The sequence below is a fragment of the Narcine bancroftii genome, chromosome 1, assembly GCF_036971445.1.
Source record: "Narcine bancroftii isolate sNarBan1 chromosome 1, sNarBan1.hap1, whole genome shotgun sequence".
Classification (NCBI taxonomy): Eukaryota; Metazoa; Chordata; class Chondrichthyes; order Torpediniformes; family Narcinidae; genus Narcine; species Narcine bancroftii.
The window spans coordinates 385400604-385424468 of record NC_091469.1 but is presented as its reverse complement, the minus strand read 5'-3'; the positions used below and the strand labels follow the sequence as shown (position 1 = coordinate 385424468).

Sequence of the window (23865 nt, the reverse complement as noted above, 5' to 3'; positions counted from 1 at the left end):
GGCATGCCCTGGGTGGTGAGGGTCCTTGATGATAGAAGCTGTTTTCTTGAGGCACTGCATCTTAATTAAAATAGCCTATTCCTGTTCTGTGCATTGGCACCTCCTTACCAGACGACGATGCAACCAGTCAGAATGCTCTCCACCATACGCCTGTGGAAATTTGCAAGAGTCTTTGATGGCATTCCAAATCTCCTCAGACTCCTAACAAAATATAGCCATTAGCTTGCCTTTTTCATGATTATATTGACATGATGGACCCACAATAGATCTTCAAACATGTTGATATCCAGGAATACGAAATTTCTTATTCTCTCCAGTGCTGACACCTTGATGCGGACTGGTTTGTGTAGTCCTGGTTTCCTCTTCTTGAAGTCCATAATCAATTCCTTAGTTTGACTGACGTTGAGTTCAAGATTGTTGTTGTGACACCACTCAATGAGCTGATCTATCTCACTCCTGGACGCTTCCTCACTGCCATATGCGATTTTGCCGACTACCATAGTGTCATCAGCAAATTTGTAGATGGCATTTGAATTGTTCCTGGCCACACAGTTATGGATGTAGAGAGAGAAGAGCAGTGGGCTAAGTATGCATCCTTGAGGTGTGCCTATCTTGATTGTCAATGAGCTGATGTTGTTATCAATCTGCACTGACTGTGGTCTTCTGATGAAGAAGTCAAGGATCCAGTTGCAGAGGGAGGTACAGAGACCCAGGATTTGAAGCTTGCTGACCAGTGCTGAGGGGATGATGGTGTTGAAAAATGAACTATCATCAATGAAAAGCAGCCTGATGTAGGTGGAGCCCAGTGAGATTTCATCTGCTATGGAACAATTGTGACGATACACAAATACCCATTGCAATTTGTCTAAGTATGAGTTAGTTCTGGTCATGACCAACATCTAAAAGCATTTCATTACGGTAGATGTGAGGGCTATTGGGCAAGAGTCATTAAGTCAGCTAACCCTGCTCTTCTTAGGCACCAATATGATTTAGAAATAGGTGGGAACCTCTAACTGCAACAATGCGATATTTTTAAAATGTCCATGAACACTCTAGCTAGTAGATATTCAGTATCCTGACAGGTATACCATTAGGGTCTGTCCAAATTAAACAAAACCTCTGCCACTCGCACATGATACATATCCCTCTATTCCTTGCATATTCATGTCTCTCTAGAAGCCTCAAAACCAGGAGTCTCCAAAGTGGCCGAAAATGACCCCTGGGGGTTGATGGGACAATCCAAGGGGTTGACAAATGCCAGGGGGTTGGGGGGGGGTGGTGGGGGGGGGGGTGTCAACTGAACCTTTGTGGTCAAAAGCAGGGACATGTCTACAGAAAATAGTGCCTAAGCAGGGATGGCCAGCCTCTTGGGAGCAATGGCCTTGGTGGCTGTCATGTCATATTTGGCTTTGGCCTTTTAATAAGTAGAGAGTGAAGGACTGACAGAGCAGAGTGGTATGTGTCCAACGCCGCTGTCCCCCCTCCAGCACCGCCATCACACCCCCCCGATCAAGCGCTGCCATACCCCCCGGTCCAGTGCCACTGCCACCCCCTACCCCACCCATCCAGTGCCACCACCACCACCACCCCAAGAATTCCATGCCTTGGGGTTTGTGAGGGATGAAAGATTCCATGAAGGGGTTGATTTTCTAAAAGGTTTGACGATTTCTGCTCTAAATGCTATCTATCATTGTACATGTTTTCACCACTAGTACTGGCAGTCTGTGTCAGGCACCTACCACTTACTCTGTGTTTTAAAAAAATCTCCCTCTCCCACCTTAAACACATCCTTTTACATGAAACATTTGTACACTGGGGAAAAGATTCTCACTGTCTATCCTCTCTATGTCTCTTATAATGTTATAAATTTCTCTCAGCCTTAACCTCTGACGCTCCAAACAAAACAACAGATGTACATCCAACCTCTCTTTTCAGCTCACAGCCTCAAATCCATTTCATATCCTGATAAATCTCTTCTATACCCTTGACCAAAGGATTGATATTCTTTTTTCCTTTTATCTTAAAACATGATGTTACAAAACAAACAAAATTTAAAAAAATTACAGATATATACAATAAAATATTAAAACCAAACTACGTTGATATACAAAGAAGGAAGAATCAACACATTATCACAATTATCAAATTCTACACTGTTGTTCATAAATACAAAATTACACGCTGTGCCAATCCTTAAAAAAAAAGTAGAAAGAAGAAAAGAGAAAGACCCCCTCCCCAAAGGAAAAGAAAAAGAAGACGTAATTTTCCCATAAAATGTGACAAAATCATCTGTTTTCCAAAAGCATTAATTACATCCAGATGAAACATTATGTGATTTACCCAGAGCTTTCTTCCTCCCTTCAGGGATAGATAACTTTTTTTTTGAAAAATGTATTTATTTGTATCATTACAAAAGAAAAAAAAACAAAAAATAAACATTAATCAAATGTCTATATCCAATGATACAAAAAAAGTACTTTTATAATTTTTTTCTCCCCAACCCCCTCCCTCCCAAAAGTAAGAAAAAGAAAGAAAATAAGAAAACATCTACTGTGTTATATACAACAATACTAGTGACAAAAGACAAAGGAGGAAAAACCCAACACCCAACCCCAACCAACCAATTTTCCCCTGCAACCGCTGCAACCGTGTCTGCCTGTCCCGCATCGGACTTGTCAGCCACAAACGAGCCTGCAGCTGACGTGGACTTTTACCCCCCTCTATAAATCTTCATCCGCGAAGCCAAGCCAAGAAGAAGAAGAAGAAGCATATACAATCATTGATCATTATTAGAATTTCTAATTAAGAGGAGTAGATAACATAGAAGAGGTGGACGGAAAGTTATTCATAAAATCTATATATGGTTTCCAAATACTATAACAATTTTCAACTCGATTCCTTAAACTATACGTAATTTTTTTACAAAGGTATACAATTTCACATCTCATTATACCATCTACTTAATAGCACTTCCTCATCATCTTTCCATGATATCGCTATACATTTCTTTGCAGTTGCTATTGCAATACTTTAAAAAATTTCTTGATATTTATCCAATTTCAATTTAATATCCTTTTCATATATACCCAAGTAAAAATATTCTTGGATCCTTTTGTATTTTTATCTTCATAATTTGTCCTAATAATAGACTCAGTTCATTCCATAAACTTACGACTTTTTCACAAGACCATACTGAATGCAAAAAAAGTCCCTATTTCTTTCATACATCGAAAACACTTATTTGAATAATTGGAGTTGTCCATTTAACTTATATGGAGTATAATATAATTGATGAAGAAAATTATATTGAACCATTCATATAAAATTTGCTCTGGAATAGTTTCACCAATTTTATTCATTTCTATTTCAACCCAAGCTGGTTTTTCACCCCTTTGATAACAGGAGGTCCACTTCAAATTAGTAATATTCTTATAAACTGAATAATCTCCTTCACCTATTGGTAAAATTTCACTTTTTTCCCAGTTAACTTTATATCCAGACAAAGATCCATATTGTGTTAAACATTCCTTCAAGTGTAAAAGTGACTGAGCTGGGTTTGTTAAATACACCAATACATCAACAGCAAATAGATTAATTTTATACTCCTCATCTAAAACTCTAGTATCTGTGTATTTTGTCATATCAACTGTGCTAAAGGTTCAATTACTAATGGAAACAAAGCTGGAGACAAAGGACAACCTTGTTGAGTTGAACGAGTTAATTTAAAAGGTTCCGATATCTGACCATTTGTCAATACCCTGGCTATTGGTTTATTGAATAAAACTTTAATCCAACCAATAAAAGAAGGACCAAACTTAAATTTCTCTAAGACTTTAAATAAAGTTCCATTCAACTCTGTCAAAAGCCTTTTCTGCATCAAGAGGTATCACCATCGGATGGTCAGGGCACTGTCGATATTTATTAATCAAACTAATCACTTGAAGAATATTATCTGAAGCATACCTATTCTTTATGAAACCAGTTTGAGCAACATGATTCAACTTAGGTAAAAATTTAGCCAATCAATTCGCTAATACTTCAGCTATTATTTTATAGTCTACATTCAACAAAGAAATTGGTCTATGTGAAGACACCTTTAACGGATCTCTATCCTTCTTAGGAATTACAGTAATTAAGGCACTAGAGCATGATTCAGGTAAATCATAATGTTCATTAATCTGTTGTAACACATCTCCAAACACTATAGATAAATCATCATAAAATACCTTATAAAATTCAACCGAAAATCCGTCATCACCAGGTGATTTTCCATTCGGCATTTCCAACAGAGCCGATTTAATTTCTAAATCAGTAAAAGGAGCTTCCAGCTCCAATATGTCTTCTTCTCCTAGTACCGGTAATTTCAACACCAATAAAAAAAGACTCAATCGATCCACTCATCATTAATCTCACAAGGTTTGTAAGTAATAGTCGAATTTTGTCTAACTGCATTGATAACCCTTGATACCTGTTCTTTAACTGCCATGCAAGTACCTTATGCGCTTTCTCACCCCATTCATAATACCGTTGTTTAGATCTATTAATCAAGCATTCAAATTGATAAGATTGCAACGATTTGTATTTCAATTTCAATCTAGACAACTCTATCTTCTGATTTTCTGTCACATCTCTCTGAAATTCCTTTTCTAATTCATCAGTCTTTCTCTAATTCAAGGCTCTCAGTCAGATAATTCTTTTTAACCTTAGAGGTATAACTAATTATTTGACCTCTCAAGTAAGCTTTCATAGCATCCCACAATATAAATTTACTCTGAATGGAGTTAACATTTTCTTCCAAAAAGTGATTAATTTGTTTTTTAAAAAATTCAATAAATTCCACTTTTTTTTTAAACAAAAAAGGTTGTGATATTTGTTTATTCGTGATCACTTTTGCTTTTGGTTGATCATACAATGCCTTTATCCAATTTATAAAAGTATTTGGAATCTCAAAAACATTAAGTTTTTCAAATAAAAAATCCTATTCCAATCGATCAAATGCTTTCTCTGCATCTAATACTACCACTATGATGGAAAATCTTCCTATTTTGTAATTGTTATGCGTGTCGAAAGAACCAAAGACTTGTTGATCCAAACCAAGGCTTTTATTAACTAAAAGACTGGAGCATATCACAAGTAGGTCAACCAGTCCAGAATGACCTGGTCTGGCTAGGAGCAATCCTTTAGGACCTGCCAGTAGATGTAGCTACACTCTCAGCCAATCACAGGCTTCCTACACTACCATATGTACATAGACACATTGGTGATAGAATCTGTACTATCACAGTAATGTATTTATCAAACTTAAAAATTTAACTATATTATCTGCTGCTTTTCTATTTTTAATGAAACCAGTAATAGATTTAATGAAAGACATAGATTAGTGGATATTTGGAGAAAAATCCATCCAAATGAAAGAGATTATTCCTTTCATTCTTTTTGATTTAAATCATATTCACAGATAGACATGTTTTTAATTTCTACAAAATTTCAATATAGAGTACAAAGAGTGGAATATCAAGCGCGGGTTTTTCAGATAATTCACCTTTAATTTTGTCTATTTCATTGGAAGAACAAAAAGTAGGTTACAGATGGAGGTTAAATACAACTTTGTTGAAGAAAAGGGAATTTTGTGATTAGATGAGGCAACAGATAAAAATTTTTTAGACACTAATAAAGATACAGTTCGAGTAAGTTTATATTAAGTTATACTTCAAAAATAAAAAGAATATATGAAAGAAGTAATTCAATTAGATAAAGAGATAATGAAATTGGAGAAGGAAATTCAAGTACATGAAGGTGAGAAGAGAAAATTGCTAGAGTTGAAGAAATTATGAGATCACGACAACAATATTATGAGTTGGGTGAAAGGGCTCATAAAGTTTTAGTATGGCAATTAAAAATGGAACAAATCTCTAGAAAAATAATTGCAACTAAGAAATAATCAGGTCAGATAACTTATAAAACAGGAAATAAATGATAATTTTAAAGAATTTTATCATTCAAAATTTATGAAAAATAATAATAAAAGATTATTTGAGACAAGTTAAATTACTAGTGTTAAAGGGAGATGATAAGTTAAGATTGTCATTCAGAAATAGAAGTTTATGAGTCCCTAATGTCATTACAGAATAAGGCACCAGGTGAAGATGGTTTTCCATCAGAAAAGAGTTTAATGAGCTATTAATGCCTGTATTAATGGAGATATTAGATCAAATGAAAGAGGTTCATGATTATTCAGAATCTTTTAAAACAGAATTAATAATTGTAATTCCAAAGAAATATAGACCTATATCATTATTGAATACAGACTATAAAATTGTAACAAAATTGTTAGCCAATAAATTAGTTGAATTTTTGCCAAAATTAATAAATTTAGATCAAAATGGATAGATGTTTTGATATACACATCACTAGGGATACTGGAGATAGTGGTATTGGAGACTGGTGGGGGGGGAAATCATCAAAGGTTAACCCGGGTAATCTTCAATACGGGTTCCATATTCTTAACAACTTGTAACAATTTCTGAGATTGTAAGTAATCTTCTTGAGGGGAACACAACTATGCATTTCTCACTTCCAGCAGGTCACACTCAATTGGGAATCAGATTTCTGAGAAATGGTTATCCATTTCCTAGCCACCACTAAAGCAAGTTTAACAAATTTCAATTGCTATTTCAACAGCCTCATTTTAGGGTCTTATATCTGCTAATTTCCCCATTAAAAACAATTCTGGCATGTCAGGGTATCGAATTTTGGGTAATTTGTTCCAGGCGATACCCCAAATCTTCGCAAAAGGATTTCACCTTAGGGCATGACCAGGTTGAATGCACATTGAAAACATAAATTGGATAAATCAGACAAAGCTCCATATTCTTGATGTAATGCAGTGAACAGAATTGCACATTATGATCCAACAATGACTAAACAGTTTACAAAGCTGCAACATGACTTCCTAACTCTTGAACTCTGTAATGAAACCAATGAAGGTAAGCACACCATGTTGTCAGAAAGGCAAATGAACTTATAAGCCTGGATCAGTAATTAAAATTATCATGCTGTGGCCATTACAGAGATTTGGCTACAAGGGGGACTGACTAGTAGATCAATGTTCCTGAGATTTGTTGTTTTGAACAAGATAGAGAAGGTGGTAAAAGAGGTTGAGCCATTGCATTGCTAATCCGAGTATCACAACTGCACTCAGAAAGGACCTAATGGTGGGTTTATATACTGAGGTAATTTTAGTAGAGATTAGAAATAATCTTTCTGATAGGGCTACACTATCCCAACAGCCACCGGGAGGTGAGGAACAGATATGTAGCCAAGATTATGGAAAGTTCCAAAAGCAACATGGTTGTTGTTTCAGTGGGGGCAGAATTTTGAAAAAAGTGATCACTACTCCTTAAGTTTAAAAATTATTATAAGGATAAATTGGGACATTGAATAAAAATGCTAAACTGAGGGATGGCAAATTATGAAAGTATTTTAAAGGGGCTATGGTGAATTAATTGCCAGCAGCTGTTATCAGATATGTGGGATTTGTTTAAGGACCAATTAATAAGAGTGCAGTACCAACATGTTCCAATATGAAGGAAGGACATGAATGACAAGGCAAGAGAACCTTAGATGAGGAGAGAGGTCATGAACTTTGTCAAGAGGAAAAAGGAAAGTTCAGGAAGCTGCAATCTGACAGGGCCCTCTAGGAATATAAAGACTACAGGAGAGAGCTCAAGCTGGGCATTAGGGCCAAAGGGGTCCTAATATGTCCTCATTGTGCAAGACTAAAAAGAATCTCATGATGTTTAATACGCATTCAAAACAAGTGGATGACTAAAAGGACAACAAGAACAAAGAAGGGAATTTATGCTTGGAGTCAGAGGAAGTGGGTGAGATTTAATAGTAGCATTTAAGAGGATTCTCAAGAGACACATGAATATTAAGGGGATGGAATATACTATCAGGTGCATGCATTTCAGTTTGCTTTATTCATCATATTCAGCACAGACATTGGGCTAACGGGCCTGTTCTTGTGCTATGTTTTATGAATTGATTGATTGAACCCTGGCTTCTGTGAAGGTAGAGATATCATGAAGTGGCCAAGATAGATCCTCAGCTTTATATTTAGCATTCATGGAGCCCAAGTCTTTACAAAACCACTTTATGAAGGAAGTTTTCACAATGAAAAGTTACCAAGAAACTGGCAATCATATGCCGCCTATATAATTAGCCTGATATTTCAGGATCCATGGTTTACTTAACAGATAGAGAATTTCATTGAAACATGAGAAGTGGTAAATCTAGAATATGTCACAACAAGACTAGGAAAACTTATCTAGACATATAACATTAAATGAGTGAGAATAAGGGATGAATTTATCTTTTCAGCTTGAACATGCAAAATATTAAGACATTCAAATGAGACAGTAGGAAAAGCTATTCAAGGGAAGTGCTTTACCAGTCTGAGACTTTCCATGAATTATAAAAATACATGTCTATTAGAAGTGATAAAAGTCAGCATAGAGATATTTCAATATCACATTTAGGACACGGGAAATAATGTTCTCTAGGTAATCATATGGGAAGGTTCCTTAAAGTAATTTTTTCCTTTTCAATATTCTACACCATCACTCGTCAATATTATTTTCCATAATGGATCTATTACATATCTTCAAAATTACAATCTAAAAGCATACGTACCTTACCAATAAATGGCACATAAAAGTTATGGCAGAACATAGACTGTTAAATCAGTCATTTGTAATAACCTTCAACTCTGTGGTTTTGATACTATTTTTGAAAACAAGTCTGCAACTGTTAATAATTGGAAATGTCAGCAACAATGACACAAATTTTCTTATTCACCAGCCCAGCCCTGACCACACCTCCTCCACAGTTCATGCTGCTGAACATTGTGCATTTTTTATTTCTAAAATAGAGAAAAATGTCAGTGGCATGTGCAGATGTCATGATAAAGTACAAGTCTATTCCCCCCCCACTCCAAATTAAGTAAGTAAAACCTTTTGGATGGTATTTTAAAATGTGTCAATGACAATATTCCCATCATATTCATATTTTTTTAAATCAAAGATTTAAACATCAGCATGTTTCATGAGATTCAGAACTTTGATAAAGAATTTAGCAACTTCTCCAGGTCACAGAAATGGACTGACTGTTCAAAATTTTAGCTTCTTAGAAGATGAACTACCACCAACTTTAATGCCCATCAGATTTCAAATGAACTTTCTAAAATTCGAAATTAATGGATAAACTGAGAATCAGATCCCAACTTCTATAACTTGAAATTAAATGTTTACATTTTTGAAGAAGAACCCATTTATTTCTCTGCTTTTGTTATTAAACACCATCAAAAATTCACTGTCTAACAAGGCTTCATATTGTACTAAAGTACTTGAAAAAAACAGAAGGAAGTAGGTAACTTTGAACTATCATAATCAACTTCCTTTCTGTGGCTGAGCTGCAAAGTGTGCTGACCAGCTGCATCAAGGCCTGGTAGCAATAGTCCTGCAAAAGATAGTGGCACAGCCCAGTACATCATGCAAAACTCTCCCCACCATCAAGAAAATGTACATGGAATGCTGCCGTCACAGAGCAGCAGGAATCATCAAGGATCTACGCCACCCCGGACATGCTCTGTTCTCGCTGCTACAATCAGGAATGGAGGTATAGGTGCCACAAGATTCATACCACCAGGTTCAGGAATAGTTGCTTCCCTTCACCATCAGACTCCTGAACAAGAAACTCAATCAGAAGCCCCATTTACACTTGTGTCCCACTAAATTGGCCGTTCAGTGTCCTGGGATAGGAATGGGGATTTGGCTTTTCACACTTGACCACTCCCAACTGGGACACCGAACACTTTCACACCTGCAAGGAGCCATCCCCAGGGTTAGGACTGTTCTACCTGCTACTGGTGACATCATGACACATTGAGTGATGGCAAACCTGGCCTGAATCCTGACCAACGTATTATGATCTTACATTTGAACAAAATTAATCATTCCTAATTAATACATAACTACGCTTTATGTACAGCACAGTAGAGGCTCTTCGGTCCCTGTTGTTGTTGTGTTGACCTATATAAACCTTTATAAGGGACTGTGGGAAAATGCTAGCAATATATAGCAACAGTGGACAATTTTTAAACAGCATTGGAAAGTTAATAGCATTATCGCATACAATCTCATGCTGTGGAAAGACTTCTGCCCAAATGGCAAGAGCTCCAAAAGTGGTAACACGATGCACTGCAGTGCTTATGCAGCTGCAACAACCAAGGGATGATGAGGAAGATGAAGATGCATTACTTAATATGAACAGATCGCAAAGGAAGGCTGCCTCAACAAGCTGGTTTTCCAACAGAACTTCAGGATGAAGCAGAGGCAGCAGGCAGCTGTTGACAAAGGAGGTATCAAATCTAAAATGCCAATTATCATTCAGAAATTGAGTACAGAAACTAATTATTATGAAAGAGGTGAAACAATGAAGAATAGATAAGAAAATCAGATGAAAAAGCTAACAAAATTTATAATATAGTTAAGAATTTACAAAAAAATTTGATGAAGTCAAAGACAGAGTTAAGAATGTGGAAATTGATGTACAAATAGTTCAAGAAAGAATGGATAAAATGGAAAATTCAACTGTTGCATTGGCTGTTGTTCATAAGCAATTGTGTGAAAAAGGCTGAGGCACAGTTTCAGATCTGGCAAACCATGGCAGAGTCCACTCGGTAGTACCACATGGTGAGCGCCCTGGATCAGGACACAGTGAGCCAGGTGGCAAACTTTTTCCAAGAGCCCCCCGACCAATGGAGCTTATACCATCTTCAAAGAGTTATCGTTGAGACTTGGCTCTCATGGCGCGAGAGAGGAGCAGGTCTGCTCCACCTGGACAGGCCGCCTGCGGCGCTCGTGAACAAGAAGCTGGCGCACCTTGGAACAGAAGCCCTGCATCACTATCGAGGAGGCTTTCCTTGAACAGCTACCTGAAGATATTCAGCTGCTACTAGCAGAGGCCGACTTCAGCAACCCCCAGAAAGTCGCTGTACGAGCGAATGTCCTATGGAAGTAGAATAGAAAGTGCTCAGCGTTCGTGGGTCTTGTTGCAAGACTCCGCAACCAGACCAGAGTAGACTCAACCTAAAGAGCGGCAACCCCCCCCAGAAGGAGCGACCTTAATGGACGGTGGTGCTTCTATTACAAGCAATGGCGTTTCAGGGAAACACTGGGGCCAGCTGTTGCTAATGGCCACAGGAGCTGGCAAACTTGATAGCCTCCTGTACGTTTAGGACTGCCAGTCCGGACAACATTACCTTGTGGACACAGGAGCAGAGGTCAGTATCCTTACCCCATTGGTACAGTCCACCAGGAACAGACAAGTAGGCCCCACGTTGAGGGCTGCCAACAACGACACCATCCAGACCTACAGTTTCCACAAGGTCCAACTCCAATTGCATGGCAGCATCTTTTTGAGGGTATTCATGCTGGTGGCAGTTGAGCAACCGCTCCTTGGAGTTTACTTCCTACATGCCCACAGCCTCTTTGTTGACCTAAAAGGACAGCAACTGATCCACACTAAGGCCTTCCAGACCGTTCCCTCCGAGACGCTAAGCTTCTGGCCCTCCACCTGGACTCTGTGCAACGATCCACGGACAAGTACGACAAGGTCCTGCCCATGTTCCCGATTGTGCTCAACCCCAGTTCTCCATGGCAATGCCACAGCACAGGGTGCAGCATACATCCTCACCCAGGGCCCACCATTCCACACTCGAGCAAGACGTCTGCCACCAGAGAAGCTCCAACTGGCCAAAGAGGAGTTTTTAAAAAACTGGAAGAGCTGGTCATTGTAAGACAGCCAGACAGCCCACGGGCTTCTCCACTATACATGGTGCCCAAGGCTACTGGGAGTTGGATATCATAAGGGGACTACCGTCCCCTCAACGAGGCTACCACATCGGATCGATAACCCCATGCGGCACATCCAAGTCTTTGCAGCCAACCTGCATGGGGCAAAGATCTTCTCAAAAGTGGACCTCGTATGGGGATATCGTCAAATCCTGATGCACCCCGATGATAACCCCAAGCGGCCATCATAACTCCTTTCGGCCTGTTCGAGTTTCTGCAGATGCCGTTCAGATTAAAAAAAACATTGCACAAACTTTCTAGTGGTTGATGGATGGTGTGGACTGAGACCTGGACGGCACTTTGGTCTTCTTAGATGACATCCTTATGGCGAGTAAGGACTGACAGGAAACCTGACGCACCTCCACAAGCACTATGCCCGGCTGAGCGAATTCGGACTGACCATCAACCTGGCCAAATGCCAGTTTGGGCTAGAGACCATTGACTTCCTGGACCACAGGATAACCAAGGAGGGTGCCACACTGCTACAGAGCAAAGTGGAGGTCATCTGAAAATTTTCAAGGCCCAGGCCCAGGACCACAGGAGTTTATGGGGATGTTCAACTTCTACCACAGGTTCATCCCCTCGGTAGCCTGGAACATGCGGCCATTGTTCGCCCGAATGGCAGACAAAGCAAAGGATGTTACATAGGACGAGGAGTCAGCAGAGGCCTTCGTGAAGGCCAAGGAAGCCCTGGCAGGCGCTGATTTCCTACCACACCCCAGGGCAGATGCTCCAACAGCCCTAACAGAGGATGCTTCGGGAACATCGATTGGCGGAATCCTGGAGCAACAGATCGAAGGAAGTTGGTGAACGCTGGCTTTCTTCAGCAAACATCTGTGTGCCCCAGAGCTAAAGTATAGTGCTTTCAACAGAGAACTACTGGTGCTGTACTTAGCCATCTGCCACTTCAGGTACTTCCTCAAGGGAAGGACTTTCATGGCCTTCACAGTTCGCAAATCCTTGACTTTTCTCCTGGCCAAGATTTCGGACCCCTGATCAGCCCGCCAACAGTGTCACCTCTTGTACATTTCTGAGTACACCACGGATGTGAGGCATGTATCGGGAAAAGACAACGTGGTAGCCGACGCATTGCCTGGCAGAGTATCCACTCGCTGTCAAAAGGAGTGAACTTTGTGGCATTGGGAGAGGCACAGCAGGTGGACAAGGAGATGTCCCAGTACAGAACAGTGCAACTTTGGGACATCCCAGTGGGCGCAGGTAACCTCACCCTCCTGTGCAATGTGGCCACCAGAACCATCGTCCCAGAGGCTTGGAGACAACCAGTTTTCAACTCCATCTGAAACCTACAAAGACTCTTCCTCCACGCACCATGGACAATTCCACCGATTCTGGGGTGGGGGGGGTGTGGTCATTTGGGCAAGCTGGTGCTCTGGGCAGCGAGCGCAACGTAAAGCCAGCAGACAGCGCAGCAGCATTGGCCACAGCAACCAAACCGGTGGACAAACAGCTAAAGCAGCCCAAATGGCCAGCGACCCTAAAATGGCACTGGCCCCGCTGTACAGCCAACAGACTGGGGTAGCACACAGGGAAGAATGTATTGTCATGCAAGGGTGTACCCACGTGCGGGAAAACCTGCCTTTGTCATATAGAATGTGACGTCAGTAATCGGGGAAAATGGCAAGAACTTGAACAATAAAAAAAGTCAGACTTGAGCCCTTATAAAAGTAGAGTTTAACCTGATCACACTTGCGAGTGTCGTTCTTTCATGTAGCACATGGCTACAATATAAATATAAATAAATTTGATTAAGATGGTGTTAATCTGTCATAAAGAAATGAACTGAAGTATAAATAAGTATTTGGGGGAGCTGGAGAAAAATGGACTGACTTCTACTGAATCATGTGTGTGCTTGTGGCTTTGGACATTACCTGTAAAGTAAGGGGTGAGTCATGTTGTTGTATATTATTGTAACAACATTAATTGGGTTTTTTTTGTTTGTTTACTTTTCTACTTCTATTTTATTTTATTTTATTTTCTATCTGGATTAGTTAGAGAAAACTGCCGAGATTTAAGGAGCAGAGAGGAGTCAGGTAAAGGAGAGATATGGTATAAGGATGATTGAAAAATATAGTAATGAATAAAGTATTGAATCTTTTAAGTTTTAATATTAATGGGCTCCACAGCCCGGTGAAGAGGAAAAGAATATTGGAACACATTAAGAAAATGAAAGTGGATAAAGCTTTTTCACAAGTTGAAAAAGAACATCAGAAGTTAAAAAGGGATTGGGTCGGCTACACTGCATCTTCTTCATTTAATTCAATGGCAAGAGGAGTAGCTATTTTAAAAGATAAAAAACTTCCAACTAAAATACAAAATGTAATTACAGATCCTTCAGTTAGATATATTATAAGGTCAATTATTTTTCAGAGCATTGGACGCCAATGAATATATAAGTACCAAATGTGGATGATGATAAATTCATACAGGAAACATTTTTCAATATAGCAATGCTAACAAGAATATTTTAGTAGGCGGAGACTTTAATTTTAGTTTAGATTCAATTCTAGATAGGTCAACAAGAATTATAGTAAGGACAAAAGCAGCCAAAGCAACACAGTCACTGATGAAGGATCTAAATTTGGTAGATGCTTGGAGAAAATATCATCCACACAAGAGGGATTACTCCTTTTATTCTAGCAGACATGATTCTTATTCTAGAATTGACTTATTTCTTTTATCTGCATAACTCCAAGGTAGAATACAATAAGTTGAAATATAAGCCAGAATTTTATTTGATCATTCTCCCTTGTTGTTGGCAATAACAATGATGGTTAGGCAAGAATCAGTTTATAGATAGAAGTTTAATTCTATGTTATTAAAAAGGAAAGATTTTTGTGAATTTAACCAGAAGACAGATGACTTTTATGAAATTAATTCTAAATCGGTTTCTAATAAATTCATTTTATGGGATACAATGAAAGTGTATAAACGTGGTTAAATAATAAGTAACACTTGCAGAAACTGCCAAAATGTTTGGCCTGGAAGTCAGCCTGAAGAAAACGAAGGTCCTCCATCAGCCAGCTCCCAACCATGACTACCAGCCACCCCCCCCCCCACATCTCCATCGGGCACACAGAACTCAAAACGGTCAACCAGTTTACCTACCTTGGCTGCACCATTTCATCGGATGCAAGAATCGACAAAGAGATAGACAACAGACTCGCCAAGGCAAATAGCGCCTTTGGAAGACTACACAAAAGAGTCTGGAAAAACAACCATCTGAAGAAACACACAAAGATCAGTGTGTACAGAGCCGTTGTCATACCCACGCTCCTGTTCGGCTCCGAATCATGGGTCCTCTACCGGCATCACCTACGGCTCATAGAACGCTTCAATCAGCGCTGTCTCCACTCCGTCCTCAACATTCATTGGAATGACTACATCACCAACATCGAAGTACTCGAGATGGCAAGTCCGCAAGCATCGAATCCATGATGCTGAAGACCCAACTGCGCTGGGTGGGTCACGTCTCCAGAATGGAGGACCATCGCCTTCCCAAGATCAAGTTATATGGCGAGCTCTCCACTGGCCACCAAGACAGAGGTGCATCAAAGAAGAGGTACAAGGACTGCTTAAAGAAATCTCGGTGCCTGCCACATTGACCACCGCCAGTGGGCTGATATCGCCTCCAAACGTGCATCTTGGTGCCTCACAGTTTGGCGGGCAGCAACCTCCTTTGAAGAAGACCGCAGAGCCCATCTCACTGACAAAAGACAAAGGAGGAAAAACCCAACCCTAACCAACCAACTTTCCCTTGCAACCACTGCAACCAAGCCTGCTTGTCCCGCATCGGACTTGTCAGTCAACAACGAGCCTGCAGCAGACGTGGACATACCCCTCCATAAATCTTCTTCTGCGAAGCCAAGCCAAAAAAAGAAGAACACTTCTAAAATTAAGAAGGACTATTTGAAAAAATTAGAACAATTGGAGACAACGATAACAAATTTAGTAAAAGATTTACAGAAGAAAGAAACAGGATAAACAAAGATTCCTTATAAATAAAAAGCTGGAATACAATACTTTGCAAACATAAGAACAGAGAAAGTGATTATGAGAACTAAGCAGAAGCATTGTGAAGTAGACAAAAGGATGCATAAAGTTTTAGCATGGCAATTAATGGCAGAACAAACATCGAGAATGATTATTGCAACTAAGGCTGATTCAAATTTAATTTCTTACAAAACTCAAGAAGTAATTGATAATTTTCAACAATTCTATTTAAATTTGTATAAATCCGAATCTCTGAAAAATGTTAGAAAAATATACTTTTTTTATCCTAAATTAATTGACCTAAATTAAGTTTGGATGACCAAAGAGAGTTGGCTGCACCTTTCACGTTGACTTAAGTTAGGGAACCATTGGTTTCTTTACAGAGTAATAAATCTCCAGGAGAGGATGGTTTCCTGTCTGAATTTTACAGAGTTTAAAGATTCATTAATTAGTCCACTTATGGAAGTATGAGCTCAGGCAGATAAAACACATACATTACCAGAATCTTTTAAAACAGCAATAATAACAGCAATTCCAAGAAAGATTAAAAAATCCTTTAAAACCATCTTCATATGGAGGAGTCATGTGATGGAGTAGTGGCCGGTAGGAGAATATCAACACTCTCCAGAAAAGAAGGAAAAAAGTAAAGAAAAAGCAAAGCCACAGACACACAAACCACAACAAATAAAAAATAAAGGTGTGGAGGAAATGGTACCAAAGAAAAAAAACCCAAAAACAATGGGAAGAAAAGAAGAAGGAGACATCGGAAGAGAAAGGTGAAGGCCTTACCTGTACGAAGAAGCAGGGACCCGCCGTGGAAAGAGGAGCCCACTCCCTGAGGTCAGTGGAAATCCTGAAGGGTCGCGACCCACCAAACGCAGGACTACAAGGGTGGCTCACAGAGCCAAACAGAGGTGCGCAAACGCACATGCGCACAACAAAGACAACACCGACGGGAGGGGGACCAGCTGTGAAGTGGAACTCCCCAGCTTGAACAGCTGAGAAAGACCTAACAGCAGGGCTCCCAGCAGAAAGATAGAGAAAATAACGGGAACGGGAGGGAGGAGAATGAAAAAAGGAAATCAGAGACTCAGCAGATGACCAGCCCAGAGGAAGAGGAACAACATCAAGACACCATTAAAAAAAAATACCCAGCAAACTGAGATAAACAGCCCAACAAGAAAGTCAGAAGAGACACAGATACATGTAAAAGAGGTAGAGGACACAGGTCCTGGAGTGGACACAGGGGAAGAGGAGGGAGAACATCAAGTTCTGCACAGAGAAATAGAAGATAAAGGGAATGGACTGTACATAGATAGGACATTTTTTTGAAGAATATATGGAAGCAGTAAAAGAATGGCAGACACGAGATTTTAATGAAATAAAAGGTACAGAAGAAAAAGCGAGTAGATTAGAGATGGTAATGACAGAAATAGGAAAAAGAGTAGACAAGGTGGAAGAACGAGAAACAGCCGTAGAAATGGAAGTGGACTACTTAAAAAGGAAATTGGAAGAATCTGATAAAAAAAACTTAAAGAAACACAGGAGCTGTTAGCTCAGAAGATGGATATAATGGAAAACTATAATAGGAGAAACAATATAAAGATAGTAGGCCTTAAGGAAGGTGAAGAAGGCAAAGATATGAAAGAATTTATAAAAGAATGGATCCCCAGGGTCCTAGGAATGCCAAAAATACAGGAAAGAATGGAAATAGAAAGGGCACACAGAACATTAGCCCCAAAACCACAGCCACAACAAAAACCAAGATCCATTCTAGTAAAATTCTTGAGATAATACGACAACAGAAAATATATTGGAGAAGGCAATGAAAAAAATGAGAGAAGACAAAAAGCCACTGGAATACAAAGGTCAAAAAAATTTTTTCTACCCAGATATAAGTTTTGAGCTCCTGAAGAAGAGGAAGGAGTTTAACACAGCAAAATCAATCCTATGGAAGAAAAGCTATAAATTTATGTTAAGATATCCAGCGGTGCTTAAAATAGTTATCCTGGGGCAGCAAGGCAGACTGTTCTCGGATCCGGAGAAAGCACAAGAATTTGCAGAACGCCTGCAAAACAGACAGAGAGATGAACAGATGTAAAGAGAACAAGAATGACGACAAACTTCATATAAAAGAAAAATAATGTATAAGTAAGAACTACAAAGGGGAAGAAAGGAAGCAAGGGGGGAATTAAGAGGGTGGGCTTTGTTATATGTGAAGATAAAAATCTTTTCTGGAGGGGGCTGGGTGGGACAGAATAACAGTCACTGTGAAATCAGTTTACGCTTGCGAGTGGGTTTACAATTCAAATGGAGAGGGGAGTTGTAGTTGCCCGACAATGAGCAACTCAGAGAGTGGGGGGGGAGGTACATTTGGGGTTAAGGGAATTTTAGATGTGGGAATAGTGGAAATATTTTATGTTTTAGAAGTGTTGACTTACAGTGTGTTCAAAAAAAGAAAAACAGAAATGGATAAGGAGGGAAGGTGGTGATGAGAAAGTGGAAATGAAAGGTAAACAAAGTATGAAATGGCCATGTTGAACTATATGACTATAAATATTAACGGAATACATAACCAAATCAAAAGGAAGAGGCTGTTAAATTTATTGAAGAAAGAAAAAAAATTGATATAGCATCATGCAGGAAATGCATATAACTGAAGTGGAACACAATAAATTAAGGAGAGACTGGGTAGGGCACGTAAAGGCAGCATCATACAATTCAAAAGCCGGAGAAGAAGCTATATTAATCAATTAAAATGTACCAATCAAAATAGAAGAGGAGGAAATAATAGATCCAGCAGGGAGGTATGTAATGATAAAGTGTCAGATATATTCAGAATTTTGGAATTTGCTCAATGTATATGCCACAAACGAGCCTGCAGCTGACGTGGACTTTTACCCCCTCCATAAATCTTCGTCCGCGAAGCCAAGCCAAAGAAAGAAGAAGAAGATGCACCTAATGAAGAGGATCAAAAATTTATGCAAGATATCTTTTTGAAGATTGTAGATACGTAGGGGAAAATACTGATAGGAGGGGACTTTAACCTTAAATTGGACTCAAAGATGGATAAAACTGGAAAAAAGACTAGCAGAAAGAACAAAGTAACCAAATTTATGATTAAATCGATGCAGGAAATACAACTTTTGGATATATGGAGGAGACAACACCCAAAGGAGAAGGAATACTCATATTATTCAGGTAGACATAAAACATACTCAAGGACAGACCTGTTCCTGTTGTCAGCCCACATCTAAGGGAGAGTTAGGAAAACGGAATATAAAGCGAGATTGTGATCGGATCACTCACCCCTGTTATTAGCAATAGAGCTGGTGGACATCTCACTGAGAACGTATTGATGGAGATTAAACTCCATGCTACTTAAAAGATTTTAGAGAATTAATTGAGCGACAAATTAAAATGTAATTTGAAATAAATACAGAATCAGTGGGAGATAAATTTATACTATGGTTTGCAATGAAAGCGTTCATCAGAGGGCAGATAATAAGTTATGTAACTAAGATGAAGATGGACTACAATCGGGAAATAGAACAGCTGGAAAGGGAAATAGAAAGTACAGAAAAAGAATTAGCAATAAGGGAAGATACAACAAAAAGAAGAGAACTGGCAGACTAAAAAATAAAATATGAAACACTACAAACATACAAGGTGGAGAAGAAGATAATGAAGACAAAACAGAAGTATTATGAGCTAGGAGAAAAAATGCACAAAATACTAGCTTTGCAGCTTAAGACAGAACAAACTAAAAGAACTGTATTGGCATCAAGGAAAAAGGACAAACAAATTACATACAACCCAACGGAAGTAAATGAAAACTTCAAGGAATTCTATATCGAACTGAGAACGAAGGGAAAGAAAACAAAATAGATGAGTTTCTAGCTAAAATTGAACTACTGAAATTGCAAGAAGAGGAGCAAAATAAATTAATAAAATCATTTGAAATAGAGGAAATACAGGATATATTAAAAAAAACTAATGAACAATAAAATGCCGGGAGAGGATGGACTCCCAATAGAATTCTATAAAACATTTAAAGACTTATTAATTCCTCCTCTCCTGGAAGTAATGAACCAGATTGAAGAAACACAAAACATGCCAGATTCATGCAAAACAGCAATAATTACAGTAATAGCAAAGACGGGGAAAGACCCACTAACACCAGCATCATATAGACCAATATCTCTATTTAACACAGATTATAAAAATAATAGCTAAACTATTAGCAAACAGATTTGCCGACTGTGTACCAAAAATAGTAAAACTAGAACAAACTGGATTTATTAAGAAAAGACGAACAATGGACAATATCTGTAAGTTCAATAATTTAATCCATGCAGTACAAGGAAACAAGACGCCAACAGTGGCAGTTGCCTTAGACGCAGAGAAAGCCTTTGACAGAGAAGAATGGAATTATTTATTCAAAGTACTACAGAGGTTCAACCTACCAGAGAAATATATTAATTGGATTAAAGCATTAGATAAGGGACCATTGGCGAAGGTGACAGTAAATTAATATATATCAAGCCAATTTAAATTAAACAGATCAACTAGGCAGGGATGTCCACTATTTCCCTCACTGTTCGCTTTAGCTATAGAACCACTGGCAGAACTGATAAGAACAGAAAATAAAATAAGAGAGATAAAAATAAAAGAGAAGGAACATAAAATCAGTCTGTTTGCAGATGATGTCATAGTATACTTAACAGAACCAGAAATATCAATAAAAGAATTACATAAGAAATTGAAGGAATATGGAGAATTATCGGGGTACAAGATCAACGCAAATAAAAGTGAAGCAATGCCAATGAATAATGCGGATTTCACAAAGTTTAAGAAAGAATCACCATTTTGATGGCAAACACAAGCAATTCGATACTTAGGTTTACAACTAGATAATAATCTAGGCCATCTATACAAACTAAATTATCAGCCATTAATGAAGAAATTACAAGACGACTTAGAACACTGGAAAGACTTACCACTAACACTGATAGGAAGGGTAAATTGCATTAAAATGAATATCCTCCCAAGGATACAATACTTATTTCAATCATTACCAATTCACCTAACAGAGAAATTCTTCAAGGAGCTAAAGAAAATAATAAGGAAATTCTTATGGAAAGTGGGGAAACCGAGGATAGCGCTAGATAAATTAATAGAATGGTACAAACAAGGGGGCTTACAGCTACAAAACTTTAAGAATTATTATAGAGCAGCACAATTAAGATATCTATCAGATTTTTATCAAACAAGGGAAAAACCAGATTGGACCAGATTAGAGATAGATAAAATAGGGGAGAAGATACCTGAACATATACTATACAAGTGGGATGAAAACCTGGTGCAACATAGGATTTCACCAGTACTGCACCATCTGCTCAACATTTGGAAGATTCACGTAGAAAGGAATAAAACAAATTATCAACTACCAAAATTAATATTGACGCAAAATCAACTAATCCCTTTCACAATAGGTAACCTTTCCTTTAGAGAATGGGAGAGAAAAAGGATCTAAAGAATAGAAAATTGTTTTTTGGGAAATAAATTATTATCTTTTGTACAAATGAAGGACAAATATGGTATAACTCATGGTACAATGTTTGCATACCACCAACTGAAAACCTACTTGAAGGACAAATTGGGAAGCAGACTGAGGTTACCAGAAGGAAGCAATTTAGAATATGTGATTACAGACACAATGATAATTAAAAGATTTATAATAAACATGTGCATCAAACTGCAAGAGAAAGAGAACGAGGAAACTGGCTGTAAACCCAAACAAAAATGGGAACAAGATCTAAACATAAAGATAAAGAATGAAACATGGGAAAAGCCATGCTCCACAACTATGAGAAATACAATAAACACGAAGTTACGCATGATGCAATATAATTGGTTACACAGGCTATACATCACACCCCAAAAGTTAAATAAATGGGACCCAACAGTATCAGACAGATGTTTTTGTTGTAAGAAGGAAATGGGAACAACAGTACATGCAATTTGGGCATGTGAGAACGTGGAAAAATTTTGGGAAGATCTAAACCAGGTATTAAATAAAATCACAAAAAGCAACATACCAAAAAATCCAGAGATCTTTCTTCTAAGTAATATAAGAAGTAAAGAACTTGGACTCGATTTGGATGGAGCACAAAAAAGATTTATTATGATAGCGTTAGCTGTAGCAAAGAAATGTATTATGTCAACTTGGAAATTAGAGGATAGCCTAAGAATACAGCAATGGTACAAAAAAATGAATAAATGTATACCACTGGAAAAAAATAACATACAATTTAAGAAATAACATCACAGTATTCGAACAAATTTAGGAACCGTACATTGAAAACAACAGAGAAGTCCTACCGCGGACCTGCACCGCCTAAAATGACAGAAGGAGAAGAAGACGAAATGAACTGACCCAGTATGTAAAAGTAGAAGACACAAATTTCTTGTTTATTTTCATTGTGTGATGACATTGTTTAATGGTTTTAATGTATCATATAAGTTGAATGTTGAGTGGGTAAGGATTGGGGGGGTGAAAGAGGGAGGGAAGGGAGGGGGAATATTTACACTGTAAATATTCAAGAGGGAAATGTTTGTGTGTATTTTTGGTTAGTATGGTTCATAGTGTGAAAAATAAAAAAATTTTTTTAAAAAACAACCATCTTCATATAGACCTAAATCTTTTTTAAATGCAGATTATAAAATAGTTGCAAAAATATTAGCAAATATTTACCCAAGTTAATTAATATGAATCAAATTGAATTTGGCACAGAAAAGAGGAGATCTGAGTGTAGCAGTGACATTAGATGCTGAAAAAGCATTTGATAGATTAAAATGGGACTTTTTGTTTAAAGTACTTCACGTTTAGACTGGGACGAACATTTATTAATTGGATTAAGGCCTGATACAATGGACCAAGAGCTAAGGTAGTTACAGATGGGCAAGTCTCTGACTTTTTCAACTAACTAGATCCAGTTGACAAAGATGTCCATTGTCAACAGCTTTATTTATTTCAGCAATAAAACCATTTGCAGAATTGATTAGGTCTGATTTTGATATTAAAGGTTTTAGAGTTGGTAGAAAAGAACACAAGATTAGTTTTTTTTTTTGCAGATGATGTAATAATTTACTTGACGGAACCAGAAACTTCATTACACAAATTATATTTAAGATTAAAAGAATATGGAGTAGTATCTGGTTACAAGGTAAATTGGGAGAAAAGTGAAATTATGTCTTTTGCCAAGGGTGATTAAACACAGTGTAAAATATATACTCAATTTAAATGGCCAGTAAATGGAATAAAATATTTAGGAATTCGAATAGATAATAATTTTAAAAACATATTTAAATTAAATTATAACCCTTTACATAAGAAGACTGATGAAGATTTGAGGAGATGGATGGAATTACCTATAACCCTATTGGGAAGAGTTTATTGTGAAAAAATGAATATTTTTCCATTGTCTATTTTTATTCCACAGAAAAGTTTTCAGAAACTGATTAAATATGTAAGATTTCTTTGGAAGGGCAAAATCTCGAGCGTTTCATTAGAAAAATTTAACTTGGAAATTTGAATTAGGAGGTTTGCAACTTCCAAACTTTAAAGATTATTATAATGCAGCACAACTGAGTCTTCCCTTTTTGAGGAGGGAGAAAAACCAGCATGGATTAAGATAGAGATGGATAAAGTAGGGGAGACAATACCTGAAGATTTTATATATAAATGGGAGAATAGATTAATAACTGAAGATCGAGAAATGCCATTGTGGAAACATTCGATTTATCTATTTATACATGTTCAATTGGGAACAAGGAATTAAGGGAGATCTAAAATGCCATTGATTCAAAATAGATTTATTCCTTTTACAATGAAAAACAGACTTTTTAATAATTGGTCTAGTAAAGGAATTAGATT

The 23865-nt window shown here is 37.9% G+C and overlaps 1 protein-coding gene across 8 annotated transcripts in view; it reads right to left on the bottom strand.

The window, feature by feature from the left end:
- Positions 1-23865, bottom strand: part of stx17 (syntaxin 17) — a 159125-nt gene that overhangs the window by 60087 nt on the left and 75173 nt on the right. The window lies entirely within an intron of this gene.